The 27,673-nt window shown below is 42.4% G+C and overlaps 1 protein-coding gene across 2 annotated transcripts in view; it reads left to right on the top strand.

Annotated features, from left to right (window-relative positions):
- The first annotated feature begins 228 nt into the window (after positions 1–228).
- frmpd1a (FERM and PDZ domain containing 1a) overlaps positions 229–27,673 on the top strand; it is a 100,071-nt gene continuing 72,626 nt past the window's right edge. Inside the window, exon 1 of one of the 2 annotated variants that reach the window (XM_043706677.2) lies at positions 229–850. The gene's annotated coding sequence lies outside the window, so the exon portion shown is untranslated. Of the gene's footprint in view, positions 851–2,067; positions 4,138–27,673 lie in introns of those variants that run through there. The other variant, XM_087994766.1, reaches the window with a different exon arrangement.

A 27,673-nucleotide genomic window follows, 5' to 3' on the forward strand; every position in this document is an offset into this window, starting at 1 on the left:
AGTAAGGAAACATTGATGGATCCAGCTCTGAAGAAGGGTCACCAGACCAGAAATGTTAATTCTTATTCCTCTTCACAGATGCTGCCAGACCTGCTGAGCTTTTCCAGCAATTTCTGTTTTTATTAATGGATCTAATACTGTGGATTGAAATTGGACAAATTGAACATGCTGCTGTAGGAAAAGAAGTGGGAAACGGAGATCACAGCTCAGATAATTAAATGAAAAAGATAAGAAAGGGTTACAAATGCAAGTACTCAGCTAGACTGGTGTTGATTTCAATGATTTACAAAGGAGTCCAGGTGGATTGCAATTGCTTATTGACAGGTAAATCAGAAAATCAGCAATAGGGTGCATTCCCATAAGGGGGAAAGGAAGGAAATACAGTCTCCTGGATGATTACAGATAAAGAGATTGCAATGAAACAGAAAATGAAGGATAATGATCATTCAGAGAGAACCCAGCTGAAGACAAAAAAAAATTAGAAGTGAACTGAGAAAAGGGAATAAGAAAGGCAAAGAGAATGCATGAGAGTGGATTAGTGGAGAACATAAAAGGGAACATAACTATATTTTAAATATATAAATAGTAACAGATTAGTTAAAAGAAGGATAGAGCCAATTATAGGCTGTAAAGGCGATCTTCTTGTGGATTTAGAAGGCAAGACTGAATGAGCACCGAGCACCTGTTGTCACAAAAGAGGAGGCTGCTGTGGCGACAGTGAAGGAGGATGCAGCTGAAAGATTGGATGGGCTAAATATAAAGACACATTTTTAAAAAAGTTGGCAGCACACAAAGCAGAAAGGTCAGGTGTTCCAAATGGCGTATGTCCTAGGATACTGGGGAAAGTAAGGTGAGAAAAAAAAAACAGCAATCATTTATTTCCTGAGGTATGGCAACACTATGGTTCACAAAAGGGGAGATGATAAACCTAGCTACTACATGTGGGAGAGAAATCTTCAGCGGAGATAATGTGTCAAAATTTACTGGCATTTGGATAATAATGGAATACTGAAGGAAAGGTAGCATAGATTTGTTAAAAGCAAATTGTGTTTGGTGAAATTTATTGAAATATTTGTTGAAGTAATCGAACAAGTTGATGAGGATAGCATTGATGTGTTGCGTATACGGACATTCAGACCAGAGAGAAGTATGCAATGCAATATTCCAGCAGCTGATGTTCAGATCACTGCCCCTTTGAACTACATATTACTTATAAAACTTTTCACTGTACTTTTTTTTGTAAAATACGTGTGAACAATATATTGCTGTTCTATTTATATTAATGACCTGGAGTTGATGTATAGGACATAATTTAAATATGGGCAGATAGTTCAAAACTTGAAAAATGTCGTAAGCAGCATGTGGCTGCCCTTCAGAATGGGGATGATACTTGCTCAAAGCAAGAACTAAAGGCTAGTTGAACATGGGAAAGTGGGTTCTGCTTGACCTAGGGATTCTTAGTATCTGTCATAGGTGTACCAGAATAACTTGTAGATTGATAAGCAACCTGTTTGACTGCATCATAGTACAATTTCCATGGCTATCCAATCCAGAGATAGAATTTCAACCTAGAGCTTCTGGCCTAGAGGTAAGTACACTATCACCATGCCGTAAGACCTCCAGCTGTAACCAAAAGTGAGAAGATAATGAATGACTTCATGAAAGCATAGAAGGCGTTGTGAAGCAGGCAGAAATAACAGATTAAATTTAACACCAGGAAGTGTGATCCAATTCATCTTGTTAGGAAGATTAAGTAGAGCCAATATATAAACAAAGTGTTTGAATTTTAAAGGTGAAGGAAACAGATGACATGGAGTTTTACATGCAGAATTATTTGTGTTAAAATGGCTAACAGGATCTCTGGAACCTCTAAGAAGCATGTTAAACAAAAGCACAAAAGTTATACAAAACATCAGAGAATAGTGATTCGGTCCCAGCTAATGCCAATTTCAGACATGATACTGTTTGAAGGATATCAATGTTTTAAGGGGGCGGGGGGTGGGCAGAGGAGATTCACAAGAATAGAACCTGGGATGAAAGATCTCATTGATGTGGAGAGACCAGAGAAAACGGACTATTCTCCTCAGAACCAAGTTTAGGATAAGATTTGATTTGTATTCAAAATGAAGACATTTGATAAGGTAAATGAGGAGAAGCTGTTTCTCTTGGTGGAATATCTGGTAACCCAAGGAAGCAGATTTAAGGTTAATTAACAAAAGGACCAGAGAAATCATGAAAAAGGCATTGCTTGAGTAGGTAGTTGGAGCAGAATCAATAAAAACTTTCAATAAAATGTTAGATGATATATGACAGGTAAAAGTTTAGAGATTCTGGAGAAAAAGCAGAGGAGTGGGATTGGTTGGAAAGATCTCTCCGAGGGTCAGCACAGAGACTTTGGATCAAATGGCTTCCTTCTATTCCATGTCATTCAATGATTTTTCTTTTAATTGTTGAACTGAAAGTCATCACAGTTCCTTAGCATTCACAGCCCAGCCCCCTTCCAGATCTGGCAGGTGCAACTATGATGGGTTGGGATATCTGGTCAGCATGGACGAGTTGGACCAAAGGATCTGTTTCCATGCTGTACATCTCTATGACTCTATAACAAAGAGGGATCTGTAAGAAAACAGTCAGTGAACTGACCTGTAACTGGCAGGTCAGGCAGTCTGAATCCACAAGGCTGCTGAACCCAATGGTACCCACTTACAGGACTGCCAAGAGACCAATGGTCAATGACATGCATGTCAACCTAAAGACATCCAGTAAGCAGCCAACAAACGATAGAAGTAGAAATGGGTTTCCAGTACATTTCTAGAAAGTCTGTGTGTCGTGCCTACGAATGCCCTGCACACAGGGGCCTGACCGGAATTGACAGTTCAGTCATTGCCAGCAACTGTGGGCACTAGAACCAGGCTTAAAGGTGGATTTTGAGTCCACCTTTCCATTCAACCCTGTGTTGCTTTGTTCCCGATGCTGATTCAATTTGTGAGAAATCCGGGGAACGCTGCAATCTGATCCATGCGAGAAGGTGCCCCATTCGACCATGGGGATTGCAGGAGCTGCTTCAAACTCTTGGATGGCTCAAGAGGCATCCCACAATCCAGTGAGGATAGATACCCTCCACGTGCTCTGCGCAGTCTTGGAGTGAGGGGAGGGTGAATCGAGATGTGTTGGGCGGGGGAGGATTCGTAATGTCCATTCAAGGGAGAGCTGTGGGTGCTGATGTCAATGATTGAACATCGAGGAATTGCAGGAGGTCGCCTCCATTGTGCAGGGCAGGCTGAATGCAGCCTGAACCTGGGTCTTGCACCGACTGAGGGCCCTGGAGACGCCCTCACGTGACAAACAGTGACCCCCGAGTTAGGGCAGAAATTGCTTTTGTTTAAAAACATGGTCAAACTTCACAAGGACGCCGTTCCACTTTTTAATCAAACGTCCCTAATTCTGTAAAATAAAAGTTGTGCTTGGTTTGCGTTACCTTAGATATAAAAAACCTTCAAGGGACCCTGCAAAAGAGTTTTTAATCTGTCATTCTTGGGGGAATGCAATCCTGTTTGCATTCAGCTCTCCAGCTCAGACATGACTCTGTGAAAGCACTGCAAATGAAATAAAACCATGAGAGCCATTTAGCAGCTTCAGGTCACGTTGATGACAGTACCACTTCTGCGTTATTAGACAGCACTATCTATAATGGAGCAAAAGATTCCCATAATTGAATCATTCCTTCACTTTTCTGTCGCTCTAGTGGAAAAGCTTTTGTTTGCAAAGTACTCCTCTCAGCCCTTCTCACTCAGAACACGCAGCCTGCTGTTCCTCGTCTTTTCCAGTCCCTTTCTTTCGTGCGTCGCCTCACAGCCCTGGGACAGCCCTCCTCCAGGGTTTTGTCTCTGGGTATATTTTGCAAACATTGTACTGCCTGGAAGCTAGTGGCGTGGTAAGCACGGACGCCTGTGGTTAGGGAGTGTGTGAGAATCTGTCGACATGCATTGCTGCTGACCTGGCAATATCGAAGGTCCCTGGTAACCAGTCACCAGAGTCTCAGGCTTGGAGATTACTCGGAGAGGTGTCGGATACCCAGCTCCTGTGCTGCACCTACCGGGAGGGAGCCTATGGACAGTCAGCCCCTACATCCAGAAGGTGAGGCGATTTCATTCTCCAGCAAATCAAAACGTGTCAAAAAGTTACTCAGCACAGTAATTACTCACGTCTGTCTGACCTTCGTGGTCAATATAGCCTTTTTTCTACTTGCAGCTTCTAGATTCAGATTAAAAGCTTCTCGGTTTACATGTACAACAATTGAACCGCTTTTTAAAAATGATTTAAAAACAGCCTTTGAACTCTGCCTTGCGATAAAAGAGGGGTTAGTCTCACTGTAAATAGAAACTGAAAGGACTACGGATGCTGGAAATCAGAAATAAAGTTGGGTGACAAACGTCAACTCTGATTTCTCTCCACATATCTGCCAGAGCCACTGAGTTTTTCCAGCAATTTCTGTGTTTGTGAATCTGACGGTGTCAGTTTCAGGTCTGTTGCAAAATGATTAAGACAGTGGAATATCATTAGTTTTTGTTTTACATCCAACGATGGCACAGTACAGTGTGGAGAAGGAAATTAAAACTGGCTCCATCACATTTTAAGGGAGACTCATTTGCATCCTGCAGATTGTCAGATCTTACTGCCTGTCAAATACTGGAAGCTGACAGAGAAGATTCTTGCCAAGGGAAAAGTGGTCTCGGCTCACTTTGACTGAACAACGTTAAGTGGAATGTTCAAGAGTGCAGAATCAGGGAAGAAATTTGTGAAATTGTCAGGAAGGGAAATGGTCTGGTGCTTGTAGTACTTATTTATGTATTTTGGTTTTTGAGCATCATTTGCTGTTCCAAATACTTTCCTCATTAATTAATTATTTGGTTGTTACGTCATTTGACAATTGCGAATGCCTTGTAAATTATTGTGGAACAGAAGCAGGAGATTCAGCCTCTTATATCTGTTCCACGATTCAGTTAAGTCTGTACCTCAATTCTATTTATCCACCTTTAATCCAAATGCTTGATACCCTCACCCAACAAAAATCCATTGACCAAAGTTCTGAAAGAATCAATTGTCCCAGCAATGCTAACGTGGTTCTGATGACAGGCTCCAATTCAACTGCAATATTTGCTGCCTATGTTTGGTTTGTTGTCCTCAGGGGAGTTTTTGCATTACCAATGGGTCAAAACATTATCTGTCGCTTTCCTACAAGGCAAACACATGATATTCAAATTCTGTGGTGTTGAATTGAAGAGGATTATCATCTGCTTTGCTCTGTGCTGCTGCTTTCTGAAAACCCAAGAGAATCTGGCAGAGGAAACAGAAAAAAAATCAATGACTGAATTATTAAATTATAACAATATTTCTTTTCAAAGCTGAGTGCTTCTTTTTGATAACCATTAGGTCAGGAGATGTTGATGAACACTGCAGCCCAACAGAATATAACAGAACTATGTCCATGGTAAGATTAATGTAAATAATACAGACCATCTTGTGAAGCACTCACAACAGCTCATAATGCTAATCCACATAGCTTTGAAAGGAATAGATTGAATATTTATGACAGGGGTCAGGAGCTCATTGTATTACCACAGCGCACATTTGAAATGCCAGTTTTGATGCTGTGAAGTGTTTACTTCAGATTTCAGTAAAACTTGTGCTGAGAAGACTCACAAGGTAAAGACTGTTCTGTCCCTTACTTTACAATCAATGCACTAAACTCTTTTAGTTTGTAATGAACAAACTAAATCCACGTCATATGCAGTGATCAGGATAAATACTTTATGTCATTGAGGTTAAACTATATCAGGCAGGCCTTAATCTTATTACAGGGAGTTTGAGTCATCAGACTACATATTCATTGTATTGAAAGGTCACCCAGAAAGGTGGGGTTTACAGACTAAATGAGACAAAGTAATGAGCTAAATTGCAAAACAAATTCAAATTCTTACAATTTTCTTATTATTGAGTAACTTCTGCTAAATATTAGATTAGATTACCTACAGTGTGGAAACAGGCCCTTTGGCCCAACTAGTCCACACCGTCCCTCCAAAGAGTAACCCACCCAAACCCATTTCCCTCTGACTAATGCACGTAACACTGTGGGCAATTTAGCATGGCCAATTCACCTGACCTGCACATTTTTGGACTGCGGGAGGAAATTGGAGCACCTGAAGGAAACCCACGCAGACACGGGGAGAATGTGTAAATTCCACACAGACTGTTGCCCGAGGCTGGATCGAACCAGGGACCCTGGTGCTGTGAGGCAGCAGTGCTAACCAGTGAGCCACCATGCCGCCCCATATTAATCTCTTTTGCTAAACAATGAAGCCAGACTTTAGCATCGAGTTTGAGAATCTGCAGTGTAGTCAGCAACAGCCGAATTGACTGATGTTGGGTCGGTTCATTTGGGCAATGTCAACTCTTACATTGCAGACTTAGAAAGATAGATTGTCAGCTTTCCCCTTGAGTCAAGCATGCAGTGCTGCCTGATCAAGCAATGTGGACACTCCTCCTGCTCGGAACACCAGACTGATGTACGAGAGCAGTTTTGCAATTGCAATCTAATCTTATGATATGCTAGTTAAAGGATAATGTGGGACATTTTCCAGAGTCCAGTCCAGTTTATCCCTCAGCCAACATTAGTAGAATAAATTACCTCATCATCTATCTCATATTGCTGTATGTGAGAAATTGCTGTTGTCAAACTGGCCTTTCCCTGCATCGACTACACTTCAAAATGTACTGCCCCTTTCACCAATGCAGGCTGATTCCTCACTCTCTAACAGCCAGTTAGTTTCAGGAGGGATCACAGTTATAATATTGGGTAGGCAAAATGTGCTATGACTATCCCGTTGGTGCCTCGAATTACAATTACCTCCATTGTTCAAATTGGTATTGACGTTCAACAGTATGCTTAAGTCTTTGAGGTTAGTTAAGAGTGTAATTTTTTTAAGGTAAGGTTGCTACCGTGGTAAATTAAGGAGAGGGTGAAGGATGACAACAATATAGACAAAGGTGCGATTTTAACCTGAAGTCTGGGAGCAGAAAAGAGTTACAGTCAAGTAGGCAAAAGTGAGGACTGCAGATGCTGGAAACCAGAGTTTAGATCAGAGTGGTGCTGGAAAAGCACAGCAGGTCAGGCAGCATCTGAGGAGCAGGAGAATCGATGTTTTGGGCAAAAGCCCTTCATCAGGAATAGAGAACCTCTCCCACTTTTCTCGCCACCTTTTCTCTTCTAATTTGTACGATCAAATCAATTGCAAACCAGATTTTGCTATTGCCCTCATGGAGTCACAGAATGGTTACAGCACAGAAGGGGGTGACTCAGTCTATCTTACCCACTAGTGCCACTCCTCAGTCTTTTTCCTGTAGCCTTACAAATTCTTCCTTTTTGGATAATGACCCAATTCATTTTTGAAAGCCACAACTTACCCTGCCTTCACCACACTGTCAGTCAGTGCATTCCAGATCGTAACCACTCGCTACATTAAAATGCCTTTTTTCATGACAGTGTTGCTTCTTTCACCGAGCATTTTAAGTAAAGTCCTTGGCTCTCAATTTTTCGAACAGTGGGTACAGTATTTCCTACATTGGCCAGATCTTTCATGATTTTGAATACCTCTACCAAGCTTTCTGTTTTCTTCAAGGAGAACAGCTACAGCTTCCTCAATCTACCTACCGAATTAAACTTCCTAATTTCTGGAATTATTCACATAAACCCTTTTATTTGCATTGTCTCTAATACCTCACATTCTTCTATATCTTCTTTAGATAAAAAGGGGACATGAGATAGCTTTGGCAAATAGAGTTAAGGAGAATCCAAAGAGTTTTTACAAATCCATTAAGGACAAAAGGGTAACGAGGGAGAGAATAGGGTACCTCAAAGATCAGCAAGGCAGACTTTGTGTGGAGCTGCAGAAAATGGAGAAGATACTAAATGAGTATTTTGTGTCCGTATTTACTGTGGAAAAGGATGTTGAAGATATAGAATGTAGGGAAGTAGATGGTGACATCTTGAAAACTGTCCACACTACAGAGGAGGAAGTGCTGGATATCTTGAAACGCATATAGGTGGATAAATCCCCAGGACCTGATCAGGTATAGCATAAGACTCTGTGGGAAGCTAGAGAAGTGATTGCTGGGCCTTTTACTGAGATATTTGTATCATCGATAGTCACAGGTGAGGGTGCTGGAAGACAGGAGGTTGGCAAATGTGGTGCCACTGTTTAAGAAAGGTGGTACAGACAACCCAGGGAACTATAGACCAGTGAGCCTGACGTCAGTGGTGGGCAAGTTGTTGGAGGGAATCCTGAGGGACACGATGTACATGTATTTGGAAAGGCAAGGACTGATTAGGAATAGTCAACATGGCTTTATGCGTGAGAAATCATGTCTCACAAACTTGATTGATTTTTTTGAAGAAGTAACAAAGAGGATTGATGAGGGCAGAGCAATAGATGTGATCTATATGGCCTTCAGTAAGGCATTTGACAAGGTTCCCCATAGGAGACTGGTTAGCAAGGTTAGATCTCATGGAATACAAGGAGAACTTGTCATTTGGATACAGAACTGGCTCAAAGATAGAAGACAGAGGGTGGTGGTGGAGGGTTGCTTTTCAGACTGGAGGCCTGTGACCAGCGGAGTGCCACAAGGATTGGTGCTGGGTCCACTACTTTTTGTCATTTATATAAATGATTTGGATGGGAGCATAAGAGGTACTGTTAGTAAGTTTACAGATGACACCAAAATTGGAGGTGTAGTGGACAGCGAAGAGGGTTACCTCAGATTACAACAGGATCTTGACCAGATGGGCCAAAGGGCTGAGAAGTGGTAGATGGAGTTTAATTTAGATAAATGCGAGGTGCTGTATTTTGGGAAAGCAAATCTTAGCAGGGCTTATACACTAATTGGTAAGATCTTTGGAGTATTGCTGAACAAAGAGACTTGGAGTGCAGGGTCTTGAAAGTGGAGTCACAGGTAGATAGGATTGTAAAGAAGGCATTTGGTATGTTATCCTTCATTGGTCAGAGTATTGAGTACAGGAGTTGGGAGGTCATGTTGCAGCTATACAGGGTATTGGTTAGGCCACTGTTGGAATATTGCATGCAATTCTGGTCTCCTTCCTATTGGAAAGATGTTATGAAACTTGAAAGGGTTCAGAAACGATTTACAAGGATGTTGCCAGGGTTGGAGGATTTGAGCTATAGGGAGAGGCTGAATTGGCTGGGGCTGTTTTCCCTGGAGCGCGGAGGCTGAGGGGTGACCTTATAGAGGTTTACAAAATTATGAGGGGCATAGATAGGATAAATAGACAAAGTCTTTTCCCTGGGGTGGGGGAGTCCAGAACTAGAGGGCATAGGTTTAGGGTGAGAGGGGAAAGATATAAAAGAGACCTAAGAGGCAACTTTTTCACTTAGAGGGTAGTACGTGTATGGAGTGAGCTGCCAGAGGAAGTGGTGGAGGCTGGGACAATTGCAACATTTAAAAGGCATCTGGATGGGTGTATGAATAGGAAGGGTTTGGAGGGATATGGTAAAAACAAGGACTGCAGATGCTGGAAAACCAGATTCTAGATTAGAGTGGTGCTGGAAAAGCACAGTAGTTCAGGCAGCATCCGAGGAGCAGGAAAATCGATGTTTCGGGCAAAAGCCCTTCATCAGAAATAGAGGCAGAGTGCCTGCAGGGTGGAGAGATAAATGAGAGGAGGGTGGGGGTGGGGAGAAAGTAGCATAGAGTACAATAGGTGAGTGGGGGTGGGGATGAAGGTGATAGGTCTGGGTGGAGGGTGGGGGAAGGTAGCAAAGAGTACAATGGGTGAATGAGGGTGGGAATGAAGGTGATATGTCAGAGAGGAGGGGGGGGAGTGGATATGTGGAAAGGAAGATAGGCAGTTAGGACAAGTCATGGGGACAGTGCTGAGCAGGAAGTTTGGAACGGGGGTGAGGTGGGGGAAGGGGAAATGAGGAAACTGGTGAAGTCCACATTGATGCCCTGGGGTTGAATTGTTCCGAGGCGGAAGATGAGGCGTTCTTCCTCCAGGCATCGGGTGGTGAGGGAGCGGCGGTGAAGGAGGCCCAGGACCTACCAACCTTCGCATAAACCAAATCATCTGATGACATTTCCACTACCTCCAAACTGACGCCACTACTAGGGAAATATTTTCCTCCCCACCCCTTTCCGCTTTCCGCAAAGACCATTCCCTCCGTGACTACCTGGTCAGGTCCACGCCCCCCTACAACCCACCCTCCCATCCAGGCACCTTCCCTTGCCACTGCAGGAATTGCAAAACCTGTGCCCACACCTCCTCCCTCACCTCCATCCAAGGCCCCAAAGGAGCCTTCCACATCCATCAAAGTTTTACCTGCACATCCACAATATCATTTATTGCATCCGTTGCTCCTGATGCAGTCTCCTCTACATTGGGGAGACTGGACGCCTCCTAGCAGAGCGCTTTAGAGAACATCTCTGGGACACCTGCACCAATCAACCACACCGCCCAGTGGCCCAACATTTCAACTTCCCCTCCCACTCAGCCGAGGACATGGAGATCCTGGGCCTCCTTCACCTCTTCGCCTCTCATTTATCTCTCCACCCTTCGGGCTCTCTGCCTCTATTCCTGATGAAGGGCTTTTGCCCGAAACATTGATTTTCCTGCTCCTCGGATGCTGCCTGAACTGCTGTGCTTTTCCAGTACCACTGTAATTTGAATTTGGAGGGATATGGGCCGTTAGCTGTCAAGTGGGACTAGATTGGGTTGGGATATCTGGTCGGCATGGACGAGTTGGACCGAAGGGTCTGCTTCCGTGCTGTACATCTCTATGACTCGATGACTCTATGAGATTCTCTCGTGGGTATAATAATTCTCTTTTGTTCTCTAAATGTAACGCAAACTTGGATTATGTTTGCTTGAAGACCTCCAGTAAGTTTCTTTACAGCTAACCTAATACATAACACTGAGTAATCTGCAGACACAGGCTCTACCTCCAGTGCTACAAAGCCTGGCATCATGTAATATCAGACCAGAAGCAGTTGCATGTTGATCTCTTAAAGGGACAAAGGTCATGTTTGAGTTGTACAGGACATTGGTTAGGCCACTTTTGGGACACTGCATGCAATTCTGATCTCCCTGCTGTAGAAAGATGTTGTTAAACTTGAAGGAGTTCAGAAAAGATTTGCAGGGATGTTTCCAGGGTTGGAGGATTTGAGCTATAGGGAGAGGCTGAATAGGCTGGGACTGCTTTATGTGGAGTGTCGGAGGCTGAGGGGTGACCTTATAGGTGTTTATAAAATCATAAGGGACATGGATAAGGTAAATAGACAAGGTCTTTCCCTTGGGGTGAGTCCAGAACTAGAGAGCATAGGTTCAGGGTGAGAGGGAAAAGATTTAAAAGGGACCTAATGGATAACCAACTGCCAGAGGAAGTGATCAAGACTGGTACAATTACAACATGTAAAAGTTAAAAATCACACAACACCAGGTTATAGTCCAACAGGTTTAATTGGAAGCACTAGCTTTCGGAGCGACGCTCCTTTGTCAGGTGATTCTGATGAAGGAGCGTCGCTCCGAAGGTTGTGTGCTTCCAATTAAACCTGTTGGACTATAACCTGGTGTTGTGTGATTTTTAACTTTGTACACCCCAGTCCAACACACCGGCATCTCCAAATCATAACATTTAAAAGGAATGTGGATGAGGAAACGAATGGGAAAGGTTTAGAGGGATATGGGCTAAATGCTGGCAAATGGCACTATATTAATTCAGGATATCTGGTCAGCACGGACAATTTAGACTGATGGGTCTATTTCCATACTGTACATCTCTATGACTATGACTCTCTAACAACGGGAACTTCATCAAGTGTCTTCTGAAAATCCATTTATCCAGAAAATTAATCACTTTCTCAAAAGTAAGAAATAGGTTTTACTGTTTCTAACAATGTACAAAGCTGTTCCTATATCATTGGTGGGGGTTGGATTTAGATATATTGTACTCCCATTGGAAGCACTACTCTTGCTTTTGAATATGCCATAGAAGTTTGGGAGATCCAGGAATTGAGTGTATAGTTTAGCAGGTGCTTAAGTATAGTACTAAGGGCAAGTTGAAACATCAGTGGCGCTGAATCCTAGGTGAGTATTCAACAAATCTGTTACAATGTTTAAAGGGAATCAGGGAGCCTTTTAGTTTGCTAATCAACATTCATTTCAATCATCATGAAAAAAAACAGATAAATTGATAATTTTCTCTTTAATGTGAGCAATTAATTGTTTGATATTTCTCTACACAATGGCAGAGCCTTCAATGTTTTTTACTTCCATCTCTATGTGACAAAGAAATAGAGATGCAAAATTCAACTGGGATGCAATGAATCACCGTTAAATTTATGTTACTGTACGTAACGTTATTACTTGCCATTCATACTGTAGAAACAATATAATGTGATGAGACATTACCTGTTAATTACTCTCATTATTATGTTCAATCCAATTTAAAACCAACCAACAAAATATGTGAACATTTCATATTGGCAAATAGAGAAATAATATACCATGAGTTTAAAAAGAGATGACAGGGCAAGCCTGAATTGTGTTCTGCTCAAAGTACAGTTGGATGGAATCTTATCAGATGAGAAGGAAAATATTTTATCCCTGCACAAATGTAATTTACCTTCCTAACTCTCAAGGGAGGATCTGAACTCTGAGTCAACGCCATAAATAATGTCTCCTTCTCCACCTCATTGTTTCAAAGGATTCAAATTCAAAGAACTCAAAGTGTGCTGTGTTAAATTCATATTGAGATATACTAAAATATGAAATAATTAAATGATTAAAAAGGACTACTAATTATTCAATGACAGTGAACTTAACTCTCAAATACAGTCCAATAAAATGAATGTGCCAGCTACTGACAAAAAAGCATAAAGTAGATTGACCCAGTAGTACATCCTTCAGTGATCAGTTTCACACCTAGGCTGCTTCATTAAACTCCTGAGATCAGGCATATCAGAAGGGATCTCAATTGGGTAATTCTATTTTTCAGAGGTTTCACTGAGCATACTGAATATTTGTGCAAATATTTGTAAAACAATTGGTGACCCTAAGCACCCATATACCAAGCAAAAGAAAATGTTCACAATGTACTTAATGCCACGAAATGACAAAGTATGGGACTTCATTAAATTATAGCCCTAAACTCTGATTATATAACTAAATCGTCCAATACTATGTCTTATAAATAGCCCTGTTTAACTAAAAAGCCATCAAAATGATAGAAAAGAAAGAGGAGAAGGGTTGATATAATGACAAGAATCACATTACTAATAATTTGGGAGGGATAAGTGGTTAAAAGTATATCTAGAGGGGTAGCTACATCTGGGGGGACGCTTGGTCAGGTTTCTGTAATATCCATGGTGATGATTCTGATCTTCCACAGTATGTGCATGAATATTCAGGGCCTTGTTTCCACTGAATGGATATTTTGGAGGAGGGCCCAGGGACTCTGAACCTCAGACACTATCCTGAGGAACTCCTGCAGAGATGTCATGGAGCTGAGGTGACTGACCTCTAACAACCACGACCATCTTCCTATGTCCTATGTATGGCATCAATCAATGGAGAATGTGCCCCTTGAAAGCCATTAAGTCCAGTTTTGCTGGACTCCTTGATGCCATTGTGGGCCAAATGCAGCCTTGATGTCAAGGGCTGTCACTCTTACCTCCCCTCTGGAATTCAGCTCTTTTGTCCATGTTTGAATTAAGACTGTAAGGAGGTCAGGAGCTGAGTGGTACAGACGGAACCCAAATTGGGTGTCACTGAGCAAGTTATTGCTGAACAGGTGTTGCTTGATAGCACTGTTATTGACACCTTCCATCACTTTACTGATAATCAAGAGTAGACTGTTTGGACAGTAATTGGCCAGGTTGGATTTGCCCGGCTTTTTATGTACAGGACATGCTTGGGCAATTTGCCACATTGTTGGGTAGATGCCAGTGTTGTAACAGCGTGTGAGTGGTCTTTTTATTTTGCCTTCTACAATGCACCACTTGCATGTCCATTCTGCAAATTTGTTAAATTCTTCTATCTTGTCATTGTCTTCTTTCCTATTTGATGTACCTTCCAATTTTTGCCTTGTCACAAAATTTGTTGTTGTTCTTCTGATCACCAAGACCAACCAATTTATGTAACTGGTGAACAGTACCAATCCCAGAACTGATCTCTATGACACTCCACTTCTGACCTTCTACTAATCTGAATAGTTAAGTTTAAAACTCCAACCGTATTTTATAGCCATTTTGCTCTCCGATCTGCTAGAAATCCCCTTCTTCTCACATACTCTGTCTGGAACCAAGTGGAACTTATTGCCTATGAGATCCTTGATTGTGTTGTTAGCCTGGGCCAATCAAGGAAGTCCTGGCTGACAGATATAAATAAGGGATCCTGCAGTTAGGCGGTAGTGTGGGGGAGAAAGGGGAAAAAAGAAAAAATATAGACAGAGGATTCACATGACATGGGTGCTGAGGAAAAATGAGAAAAATACTACAGGGTGACTTGGTGATGGTATACCGGCCTCTGTGCTGTTATTTCACTAACCTAAATCTATCCTGTGGTCCTTTATTAGAGGCATTTTGCAAGTCTTTGTAGATTAAATTCACATTGCTATCCTTAAATAATTCATTCACACATTTGATGAATATGACTGTCCTTTTGGAAATCTGTGTGGACTACTCTTCATTTTTCTCTCTGTTTCTAACGTTTGTCTGTATTACCTTTGAATAAAGATTCTAAGAATTTTCCTAACTCCAGTATTCAGATAACTGATCTATAATTCCCCTGGATTTGTCTTGTCTCCCATTTTGAATAGAAGAATAGCATTAGCTGTCTGCCAATTCTATGGCAATATTTCCTCATATCAATAACAGAGAGGAGATAATTTAAAAGCATAACATTTATTTTAAATTTGCTATATCTTTCTGGTGGAAAAGGAACGAGGTGGTTTCATATTGATCTAAGTTATTGGCCACCTTACTAATTAGGGAGGATGGTTCTTGGTGTTCACTTTATAAACTCAAGGAACTCCTTTTGCTCTGAAGTGTATCTGAGACGGCTGCTTTGATTGATTTCCTTTAATACTCAAAGGGCATGTGGAGTGCATTTGGCTTAGCTTTTAGTGTTTATCAGCTCATCCCATTTCTAATATTATCTCAAAATGGCCAACAAAATGAGTCAGTGAGACTCATTTCTAATAATTTTAATAAATGCATTAATATGTGCAATTTTTAAAAAAACAATTGCTTAAGGGATATGGGCATCACTGGTAAGGCGAATGTTTATTGCCCACCCTTAACTACACTTGAGAAGGTGCTGATGAGCTACCTTCTTGAACCACTGCAGCCAGTATATAAACAGAGGCAGCTTTTAGGAAGAGAGTTTCAGAAGTTTTACTCAGCAACAATGAAAGACAGCATTTCAAGCTGGAATTTTGTGGGTTCTTTGGCAATGGCCTAGGAGGCAGGAATATTGGGAAAGGTGGTCATTGTATTCCTGATGAAGGACTTTTGCCCGAAACGTCGATTTCCCTGCTCCTCGGATGCTGCCTGAACTGCTGTGCTTTTCCAGCACCACTAATCCAGAAAGGTGGTCATTGGCCTATTCATTGTGTGCCACAAAACTAGATAATGAAATACTTTACCGTCTTATGATAAAGTGGGGACCAGTAGCATTTTTTGAAAAAAAAAAACAAAATCTCACTTATTTATTGAAAGAATTAAGTCTTAAAATTCCATGGTTTTAAATTAAAAAATGTTTACTATGAGACTCAAACATTGCAAGCACTGAGTACTATCTAACACTTAGAATGAATATAAATTAAATTTCACAGGCAAAATAACAGTTAATTACAAACAATGAATCTCTTGAAGAACATTAAGGTGGATAAGTCCCCAGGGCCCAATGAGATCTACCCCAGGTTATTGAGAGAGGCAACAGAGGACATTGCTGGGCCTTGACCAAGATCAGGAGAAGGACTGGCGAGTAGCCAATGTTATTCCTCAGTTTAAGAAGGGGAATAGGAATAATCTAGGAAACTATAGACCAGTCAGTCTCATGTCGGTGGTTAGGAAGCTATTGGAGAGAATTCTTAGGGATAGGATGTACATGCCTTTAGAAAAGAATGGCCTAATTAGGGACAGTCAGCATGATTCTGTGCGGGGCAGGTCATGTCTTACTAATTTGATTGAATTTTTTGAGGAGGTAATGAAGGTCCTCAATGAGGGTAGAGCAGTGGATATTGTCTACATGGATTTTAGTAAGGCTTTCGACAAGGTCCCTCGTGGTAGGTTCATCCAGAAGATTAAGATGCATGGGATGCATGGTGACTTGGCTCCTTGGATTCAGAATTGACTTGCCATTAGAAGGCAGAGGGTAGTGGTGGAAGGGTGTTTTTTAGACTGGAGGTCCATGACTAGTGGTGTTCCACAGGATCTGCCCTGGGACCTCTGCTGTTTGTGATATATATAAATGACTTGGATGGAAACATAGATGGTTGGGTTAGTAGGTTTGCAGATGACACAAAGATTGGTTGAATTGTAGATACTGTAGAAGGTTGTCAAAGGATACAGCGTGATATAGATCAGTTGTAGATATGGGCAGAGAAACGGCAGATGGAGTTTAATCTGGGTAAGTGTGAGGTGCTGCACTTTGGGAGATCATATGTTAAGAAAAAGTATACAGTTAATGGCAGGACTCTGAACAGCATTAATATACAGAGGGATCTTGGCGTTCAAGTCCATAGCTCCCTGAAATTGGCCATTCAGGTAGCGAGGCAAATGGCATGCTTGCCTTTATTGGTCAGGGAATTGAGTACAAGCATCAGGATGTCATGTTGCAGCTTGATAAGACTTTGGTTAGGCCACACTTAGATTATTGCGTTCAGTTCTGGAACCAGGTGGATTTTATTGCCTGTGAAATCCATGTTACAGGAAGGTTATGGAAGCTTCGGAGAGGGTGTCCACAATAACTAAAAACATTGAGCCCACGAAAGGACCGCATAGCCAACATGTAACCGAGTGTAGGCTCTATCTGGCCATTACCATGAATGCGGGGAGCTGCTTGCAGTACTTTTTGTCCTTGTTGGCACTCTGGACACTACCTCACCAATGTGGCTATGTCTGCATCCAATCCTGGCCACCAGATATAACTTCTTGTCAGCATCTTCATTTTGGAAACCTCTGGATGACCCTGGTAGAGTTTAGCCAGTGTCTGGCAGCAAACATTGCTCGGGACTATCACCCTTGCTCCCCATAATAATATGCCGTCCTCTATCGTGATCTGGTCTCTCTGGGTCCAAAAAGATTTCAATTCTGGTTTTGACGGCCCTTTGGTTCCCCCCACCAGCTGTTTTTGTTTTGCCAGGACCGGATTTTTCTGTGTCTAAAGTCTGATATTGTCAGCTGCGAAGCTATGGATAGCATTGCCTTGTCCTCTTAAGTAGACCTACCTGGTTATTATTACAAATTTACAAGGTATTGATGGACCTTCCTAACTCCAAATGTAACCGCCAAACCTTCTCCATCTGGATGGATTTAGGCACTGCATTTGCCAAAGTCCTGGATGTATAAACTATTAGGCATGCCGCTCCATTGGGCCACCCATGAGCTAATACTAACCTGATGCCATATGGGGAGGCATCATATATCAATACCAGATCTCGCTGCGGTCAAAGTGTGCCAACACCGTAGAGGATAATAGCTGTTTCTTCATTTCCCTGAAAGCTTTGGTCTGGCTACACAACCATTTCCAAGGCTAACCCTTTTTTAGGAGTTGATGCATAGGTGCCAGGATGGAGGCCAGGTTATATATGAACCCAAGGAAAGACCTGAGCTGCGGTACAGACATGGGTCCTGGGAAACCTTTGATTGCCCCCACTTTATCTTGCAATGAGTGTATCCCAATCTAGGCAAAAGTGAGGACTGCAGATGCTGGAAACCAGAGTTTAGATTAGAGTGGTGCTGGAAAAGCACAGCAGGTCAGACATTTTGGGCAAAAGCCCTTCATCAGGACCTTCTGTTGCCCAAGTAGGTCACTTGGGGTGCCTGGAACATACATTTTTCCCTTCTAAGGCATACACCTGCCTGGGAGAAACATCTAAGGACTATATCTACGTTCTCTCAGTGCTCTTTATTGATCTTCCCTGTTATTAGTATATCATCTAGATAAATGGTAACCTGGGGTAGACTCTGATAATGTTCTTCATCATCCACTAAAAATTGCACAGGCTGATGGTACCCCAAATGGCAGTCTCGTATATTGGTACAAACCCTTATGGGTATTAATTGTACTTCTGGGAATCCACACCTAACTGTGATTACAAGTACGTATGGCCCATGTCCAGCTTCATGAAGGACAGCACCCCTCCACTAGCTGTGTACAAATCCTCCATGCGAGGGATTGGATATTTATCAGCTCTAAAAAGTGGTTTGTCATTTGTTTAAAATTCCTGGAAAGGTGAACCAACCTGTCTGTCTTCACAATCATTATGACCATTCCAGAAACACAGAGCATAGAACATAGAACAATGCAGCACAGAACCTTCAGCCCTTGATGTTGCACCGACCTGTGAACTAATCTAAGCCCATCCCCCATCGTCATCATATGCTTATCCAAGAACTGTTTAAATGCCCCCAATGTGGCTGAGTTAACTACATTGGTAGGCAGGACATTCCACGCCCTTACCACCCTCTGAGTAAAGAACCTGCCTCTGACAACTGTCTTAAATCTATCACCCTCAATTTGCAGCTATGCCCCCTCGTGTAAGCCGATGCCATCATCCTAAGAAAAAGACTTTCATTGTCTACCCTACCTAATCCTCTGATCATCTTGTACACCTCTATTCAATCCCCTCTTAGCTTTCTTCTCTCCAATGAGAACAGACCCAAGTCCCTCAGCCTTTCCTCATCAGACCTTCCCTTCACCAGGCAATATCGTGGTAAATCTCCTCTGCACCTTTTCTAATGCTTCCACATCCTTCCTGTAATGGAGCGACCAGAACTGTACACAATATTCCAAGTGAGGCCGCACTGGCGTTTTGTACAGTTGCAGCATGACATCATGGCTCCGGAACTCAATTCCTCTACCAATAAAATCTAACACACCGTATGCCTTCTTAACAGCACTATCAACCTGAGTAGCAACTTTCAGGGATCTATGTACATGGACACCAAGATCCCTCTGCACATCCACACTACCAAGAATCTATCCATTGACCCAGTATTCTGCCTTCCTGTTATTCTTCCCAAGGTGAATCACCTCACATTTAATTGCATTGAACTCCATTTGCCACCTCTCAGCCCAATTCTGCAGTTTATCCAAGCCTCCTGCAACCTGCATCATTCTTCCATCTGTCCACCACTCCACCGACTTTAGTGTCATTTGCAAACTTACTAACCCATCCACCTATGCCTGTGTCCAAGTCATTTATAACAATGACAAACAACAGTGGTCCCAAAACAGATCGTTGTGGCACACCACTATTAACCGGACTCCAGACTGAATATTTTCCATCAACCACCACTCGCTGCCTTCTTACAGAAAGCCAGTTTCTAATCCAAATTGCTAAATTACCCTCAATCCCATGCCTCTGCATTTTCTCCAAAAGTCTACCATGTGAAACCTTATCAAAGGCTTAACTGAAGTCCATGTCCACCACGTCAACTGCCCTACCCTCATCGACATGCTTGGTCACTTTCTCAAAAAAGCTTAATGAGAATTGTGAGACATGACCTGTCCTTGACGAAACCATGTTGACTATCTCCAATCAAATTGTTGCTTGCTACATGCTTATAAGTCATATTCTCTTATAATCCTTTCCAAAACTTTTCCTACAACAGACGTAAGGCTCACTGGTCTGTTAATACCTGGGTTATCTCGACTGCCCTTCTTGAACGAGGGCACAACATTTGCAATCCTCCAGTCCTTTGTGACTAAACCTGTAGACAGTGACAACTCAAAGATCAAGGCCAAAGACCCCGCCATCCCCTCCCTAGCTTCCCAGAGAATCCTTGGATAAATCCCATCTGGCCCAGACTTATCTACTTTCACACCTTCTAGAATTGATAACCCGCCTCCTGACTAACCTCTATCCTTTATAGTCTAATAGCTAGTATCTCAGTCTTCTCCTTTACAATATTTTCCTTTTCCTGAGTTAAAACTGATGAGAAATATTCATTTAGTACCTCTCCGATTTCCATTTGGTCCACACACAACTTCCAACTTCTGTTTTCACTGGTCCTGTTCTTACCCTGGTCATCCTTTTATCCCTCACATACCTATAGAAAGCTTTAGGGTTCTCCTTTATTCTATTTGCTAAAAACTGGTCATGTCCCCTCCTTGCTCTTCTTAACTCTCTCTTTAAATCCTTCCTAGCTAATCTGTAACTCTCCATCGCCTCATCTGAACCATCTCGTCTCAACGTCACATAAGCCTCCCTCTTCCGCTTAACAAGAGATACAATTTCTTTAGTAAACCATGGTTCCCTTACCTTATCACTTCCTTCCTGCCTGACAGGGACATACCTACCAAGGACACTCAATATCTGTTCCTTAAACCAGCTCCACATTTCGATTGTCCCCATCCCCTATATTTTGCTACCCCATTCAATGCATCCTAAGTTTTGCCTGATCTCATTATAATTGCCTTTCCCCCATCTATAACTCTTGCCCTGTGGCATGTACCTATCCCTTTCCATCGCTAAACTAAACGTAACCGAACTATGGTCACTCTCTCCAAAGTGCTCACCTACCACTAAATCAAACACCTGACCTGGTTCATTACCAAGTACCAGTTCCAGTGTGGCCTCCCCTCTTGTCGGCCCTTCGACATACTGTGTCAGGAAACCCTCCTGCACACATTGGACAAAAAATGATCCGTCCAAAGTACTAGAGCTGTAGCATTTCCGGCCAATGTTGGGGAAGTTAAAGTCCCCCATAATGACCACCCTGTTCCTTTCACTGCTACCCAGAATCATTTTTCCAATCCTCTCCTCCACCTCCCTGGAACTTTGCAGAGGCCTATAAAAAAACCACCAGAAGTGTGACCTCTCCTCTCCTGTTTCTGACTTCAGCCCATACCACCTCAGTAGACGAGTCTTCATCAAAAGTTCTTTCAGCCACCGTTATACTGTCCCTTGACTAACAAAGCCACACCTCCCCCTCTTTTACCACCTTCCCTGTTCTTAATGAAAGATCTAAACCCTGGAATCTGCAACATACATTCCTGATATCTGCTCTATCCATGTCTCCAAAATGGCCACAACATCGAAGTCCCAGGTACCTATCCATGCTGCAAGCTCACCTACCTTATTCCGGATACTCCTGGCGTTGAAGTAGACACACTTCAAACCAGCTTGCTGTCTGCAAGCACACTCCTGTGACTGTGAAATCCTGTCCATGTCCTCCCTACTTTCATCCTCCTGTGCACTTGAACAACACCACAGGTTCCAGTACCACTGCTGAGCTAGTTTAAACCCACCCGATTAATGATTCAATGGTTTAATGATTCCTTTGCTTCCAGCCTTCTGACTTCTGCCTCTACTTTTCCCCGTAAGATAAAAGGCACTGGGCAGGCCTTGCAGAATCATAGTTTTGGTTCCTGGTCAAAGTGCAAAGTGGCATGCATAGGCCCTAGGCCTCCCTGAAAAACCATTAGGTATTGAATTAGGACTTCATACAGACAACAACTTTCTAATTCAAAAATGTTGAGCCAATCAAGGTGAACCTTTTCCAACCAATTGTGCCCCATCAAGCTTAGGCCTGGGCCTCTTACTACAATCAGTGGTAACTGAACCAGCTACTTCTCATAAGAGATCAGAAGAGAGGTTGTACCCTTAATCTGTAAAGGCTCCCCAGTACAGGTTCACAGTCTAGCCAAGGCCTTGTGCAAACTTCAGGGTTGGAGTCAAAAGTGAATTTTGTTAAAGACTGCTTGTGCAATGACTGATATAGCCGCACCAGTATCCATCTCCATTAGAACTGGGTGACCATTTAACCTGATGTTTATTTCAATTGGTTCTGATTTGGATGTTGTTAAACAATTTAACTGTTCAAAACCAGATGTAGGTGGACTTTCCAGGATGTACAGTCTTCTGGATACCGGCCTATGAGTTCTCTTACTCCATTTAGGTCTAGTGGGACTCATCTGCTGTCTCGAGTCTGCACACCGGCAACAACTACAATGGCCTGCTGGCCTGGATCCTGAAGAAAATTTTAACTGTTTGGCCGAAGCTTGGCTTTGTTTTGGGTTTTTGCTGTGAGCTGACCTAAAGTCCCTCTGTTCAGGATATGTCCTGAGTGAGGCTATGCAATCACTTTCACACAAGTGGTGTTCCCCAAGCTCAGTGAAACTGGTGAGGGTGACCACTTCCATTGAAACTCCCTGCTCATATACTCCATTTGCTACATTTTCCAATGATAAAGCCAGTTGTAGTGCCCGTTTGAAGTCCACTTGGGCTTCAGCTAGTAAGCCTTTTTGCATGGTTACGTCATTAATTCAACATGCCAAAAGGTCTCTCAGCTTCTCATTAAGGATTAAACCAAAGTCACATGCCTCTGTCAGTTGTCTTAACCTCATCAAAAATCCCCTGGTTCTCAAATTGCCCAGTAAAACTGATAGTGTCTCAGAATTAGAGGAGGCCTGGGATTGTTATATTCTTTAACTAAATCCATCAACTCTTCAAAGCTGTTTGTATCTAATGCCTCATGATAAGTTAGGCTCCTAATAACTGAAAAAGCTGCAGGACCACAAACGTCAGGGGGATCACACATTGCTTTTCAATGGCCTCCAGTGTCATTTGCCCAAAAAGAAAGCATCCTTTCCAGCTACAGAAATCGTGTAGTTCTTTTCCATATGTTTGCATGGTGTGCCCACCCGTTGAAAGCCCAGTTCACTCGAATTATTTCCTCTTCTGAATTAAACTCTCCACATGTGAAAAAAGCATGCTTTCTGATTCTTGACTATATATAAGAGACATGCAGGAGTGAGTTGCTGGACTTTGGAGTGGACTGCCACTGCTTTGTTCTCCTTGGTCAGCATTCAGGCCTATCTTAATTAAGATCAGGTAGCAGTGCATCCAAATTGCATGGGGCATGGAGGCTGGACCGTAATGGGCAGGGGTCAAGGACCCTGATGGAAATCTGAGTGGTCAGTAGAGGCAGGCTGATCAGGGAAGAGTGGAAAGACTGGAATAGAATCATAGAGTCATAGAGATGTACAGCATGGAAACAGACCCTTCGGTCCAACCTATCCATGCCGACCAAATATCCCAACCCAATCTAGTCCCACCTGCCAGCACCCGGCCCATATCCCTCCAAACCCTTCCTATTCATATACCCATCCAAATGCCTCTTAAATATTGCAATTGTACCAGCCTCCACCACATGCTTAGCTGCAGGGGCTACATTGAATCTAAGAGAGGGCCCAAGTGTTGCTGCTGGCTTGCAGTGAGTGAATATGTGTCCAGCTGCCGTTCAATTCACAGAATCATAGAATTGTTATGGCACAGAAGGAGGCCATTCAGGCCACTGTGTTCTGCACTGGCTCCACAAGTGAGCACTGTGACATATTGTGAGTTCCCTCCCTTTTCTCCATATCCTTGCACATTGTTTCTATTCAAGTAAACATTGAATGTCCTCTTGAATGCCTCAAATGATCCTGCTTCCACCACACTCCCAGACAGGGAAGTGCAGACACAAACCACTATTTGTGTAAAAATAAATGCATTAATCCTGAGATTGTCCCAGTTTTTGTGTCCGAATGTGTTGATAATGTTAAAGTGAGACAGTCCCACGGCTGAATGGGTGTTTATGCAAAGGTGAGATTGAACATAACTACAATAAGGTTATTTATTTACATTGTGCTCTGTGCTGTGCTTGCTCTGAAGTGTGCAAATCTCATTCATTGTTTGATTGAATCTATTAATGTTGCAATATTGCTTTAATACATGACTGTCCCATAAACAGTACCCGCTTAAAACATGCCCATACCACAAGCACAGTTAAATGGAAGCGATTAAGAAATGTGATTAATGATGCTATGGAAGACACAATAAATCTCTCTCACTATGTACTGTCTGAAAATCAGATGTTTGTCTTTCCAAAGGTTACAATTTCAGTGTACCTTCTTTCCCCATCAAATGAGAAGAAATATTTGCAAAATAAAAAACCGAAAGAACTGCGCATGTTAGGATCCAGAAACAAAAGCAGAATTTGCTGGAAAATGTCAGCAGGTCTGGCAGCATCTGTGGAGAGAAATCAGAGTTAATGTTTCAGGTCTAATGACCCTTCCTGAGAACTGATGGTAGCTGGGAAAATGTTGGTTTATAAGCAGAAGATAGAGTAGGGAGAGGGTAAGGAGTAAATGATGGGTGGGGAGAGAGCCCAAAGAGAGAGAACATTTGGACAGACAAAGGAGTCTGTGATGATCTGTCTAGAAGGGTAGATAACTGTTAGTAGAGACTGCTAGTAGCCAACAATGGGTTGTGTGTAATAGTAGACTATGTGATAGCAAGAAATATTTGCAAGTTTGAATTGCTGTACTCCCAGCTATCCTGCCGGACTGTTTTGTCTCACATTGTATTTGTTACTTCTGTAAATCACTTTAAATCAATGGCCTATTGTACTCCATCTTTTTAGCTTCTTCCCAGTTAGTCCAACCAGACCCCTTCAGATTTGGAAAACATTGATCAACTCCTCTCAGCCTCTCCTTTCCAAGGAGAACAGTCTCAGCATCTCCAATCTTGCTTCATAAGCTAAGTTTCTTATCCCTGGAACCATTTTTGTTCATCTCTTCATTATTCTCTCCTTCATGTAGTGTGGCAGCTGGAACAGCACACAATACTCCACCTGAATCATGGAAGCCCTACAGTGTGGAAACAGGCCCTTTGGCTCAAGTCCACACCGACCCTCCAAAATGCATCATCTCGGGATATATGGTCGGCATGGATGAGTTGGACCGAAGTGTCTGTTTCCGTGCTGTATATCTTTATGAGTCTAAAAAAACTCACACTTCCCCATATTGATCTTCCTCTGCCATCTATCTGCCCACTCCTCCAACTTGTTTATGAGCTTTCAGAAACCCATTCCCCTACCCTATTACTCTACATTTACTGCTGACTAATGCACCTAACCTACATAAACCTGAATACTTCCGGCAATTTAGCATGGCCAATTCACCTAACCTGCACATCTTTGGACTGTGAGAGGAAACTGGAGCACCCGGAGGAAACCCACCCAGACAAAGAGAGAACATACAAACTCCACACAGACAGTCACCCAGAGCTGGAATCAAACCCGGGTCCTGGCACTGTGAGGCAGCAGTGCTAACCACTTAGCCACCGTGTGTGAAGTCTAACTAATGTCTTGTTTAAATTCAGTATAACCCCTTACTCTCGCACACTATGCTCCTATTAATAATGATGAGGATACTGTAAACTTTATTAACTGCTCTCTTCACCTGTCCCATCATCTTCAAAGACCTATGCACATACTCACCATGATCCGTCTTCCCCTGAGTCTGCTTAATAATTGTATCTCTTATATTTTCTGCTGATGTTCTTCCCCAAAATGCATCATCTCGGGATATATGGTCGGCATGGATGAGTTGTACCGAAGTGTCTGTTTCCGTGCTGTATATCTTTATGAGTCTAAAAAAACTCACACTTCCCCATATTGATCTTCCTCTGCCATCTATCTGCCCACTCCTCCAACTTGTTTATGAGCTTTCAGAATACTATACTGTTCTCCTCATAGTTAAAAAAGCTTCCAAGTTTTGTATCATCTGCTCCCTGTACGCTAAGATCGAGATGATTAATTATATATCAGGAAATGCCAGGGTCCTAATGTCAACCCCTGGGGATTTCCACTGCACACTTTCTTCCAACCTGAAAAATATTCTTTAACCATTGCCCTCTATTTTCTGTCACATGGCCAATGTTGTATCCACATTGCTATTTTCATGAGCCACAATTTCCTCACAAGTCTGTTGTGTGGCACCTTTTGAAAATCCATATATATAACAGCATTATCCTAATTAATTATTTCAGTTAACTCTTTAAAATAAACCAAATTATTTAAAAGTACAGTTTTTCCTTCAGGAATCTGTGCTGGCTGTTCCCAATCAACTCACCATTTTCCATGTGACTACTAATTCTATCCTGAATAATTGTTCCTCGAAGCTGCCTTACCACTGAGGTTAAACTGGTCTGTAATTGCTGGGCTTATCCTCACTACCTTTGTTTGAACAGGGATGTAATGTTTGCATTTCCAGGTATGGAGCCAGGTTCTTCAACTCCTGAGGGTAACAGCAATGGCTGTTAATTTCCAACCCTTCCCACTACAGGATTTTCTGCGCTCTTCATGCATATGTAACAAGCTGAACACCATGCAATTGTAACAGGAAATCTACCCCTGAGACTGCATACTGGAAGATTCTGCCCTAAATTTTAGATCAGGGGCCAGAGAATGCATTGAGTGCTGACAGCAAACTCGTCTTACGGTCTGCTCCATTAATCTGTGTTGCCATGCTACACTGCTTTTTAGCTGACAAAATTGTATAGTGCTTTGATCCCTAGCCAAATGTGAATCTAGCCATGCTGTGCAAAGACCAACGTGCATTAGTTTTTGATGGTGATGTTGTATAAGGTGGAACACAGTGTACTGCACCTCTCCAACACTGAATTATGCCAGTCTCTGAAATTTACTCAGATTTATGTCCATGCAGTAGGATTCATGCCAACCTGTCCTCTCATTAACCCTATACCTATTGTCTCAGTTGATAAAATTCATTCTGGTATTGTCACATCTTCCTGCAATGGTGAGCGCTCAGCATTTTTAATGCTTTGGACTAGCCAAAAGTATTAAAAGTGTTGGTTGGTGAGTGGAGCACATTTATCTTCTATACCTATACACTGCTGGAGTGGCATGGTGGCTCAGTGGTTAGCACTGCTGCCTCACAATATAAGCAACCTGGGTTCAATTCCAGCCTTGAGTGACTGCACATTCACCCCGTGTCTGTGTGGGTGCTCCAGTTTCCTCCCGCAGTCCAGCAACGTGCAGGTTAGGGTGGATTGGCCATGGGAAATATAGGGATCTGGCGGATGTGGGTGCGATACTCTTTGGAAAGTCAGTGCAGACTCAAGAGGCTTTCTACACTGTAGGGATTCTATGCTTTTAAGTGGCAATGTACTCATGAGAGCCTATAGCTGTTGTCAGTAGCATATGTGAATCAGCAATAGAATAACAATGGAGACCGTGTAGCATGGCTGCTGATGTTCATGAAAAGGTTCATCACAATGTTTGTTCACTGTTAACAGTCCATGATATTAAGGCAGAGGTGCATAGAATCATAATAAACAAAGGAGTGACAAATTATTGGGGATAGGCAGGAATGTGGAGTAATTAGATAAGCTGTGGTCTTATTGAATTACAGAACAGGTGCAGTGGGCCAACTGGCCTATTCCTGCTGCTAATTCAAATGCCCACATTGTTCGTGTAATCTCCTCTCATCCTTGTTTAAAATATAATCTGTGGCTGGGGTTTTCTGATTTTTTGTTTAGGTCAATTGAAAAAGATTCAGTTAGTTATTGCTGAACCTTTCCTC

The sequence above is a fragment of the Chiloscyllium plagiosum genome, unplaced genomic scaffold (genome assembly GCF_037043375.1).
Source record: "Chiloscyllium plagiosum isolate Xiang-an unplaced genomic scaffold, Cpla_swu_hap1 HiC_scaffold_2, whole genome shotgun sequence".
Taxonomy (NCBI): domain Eukaryota; kingdom Metazoa; phylum Chordata; class Chondrichthyes; order Orectolobiformes; family Hemiscylliidae; genus Chiloscyllium; species Chiloscyllium plagiosum.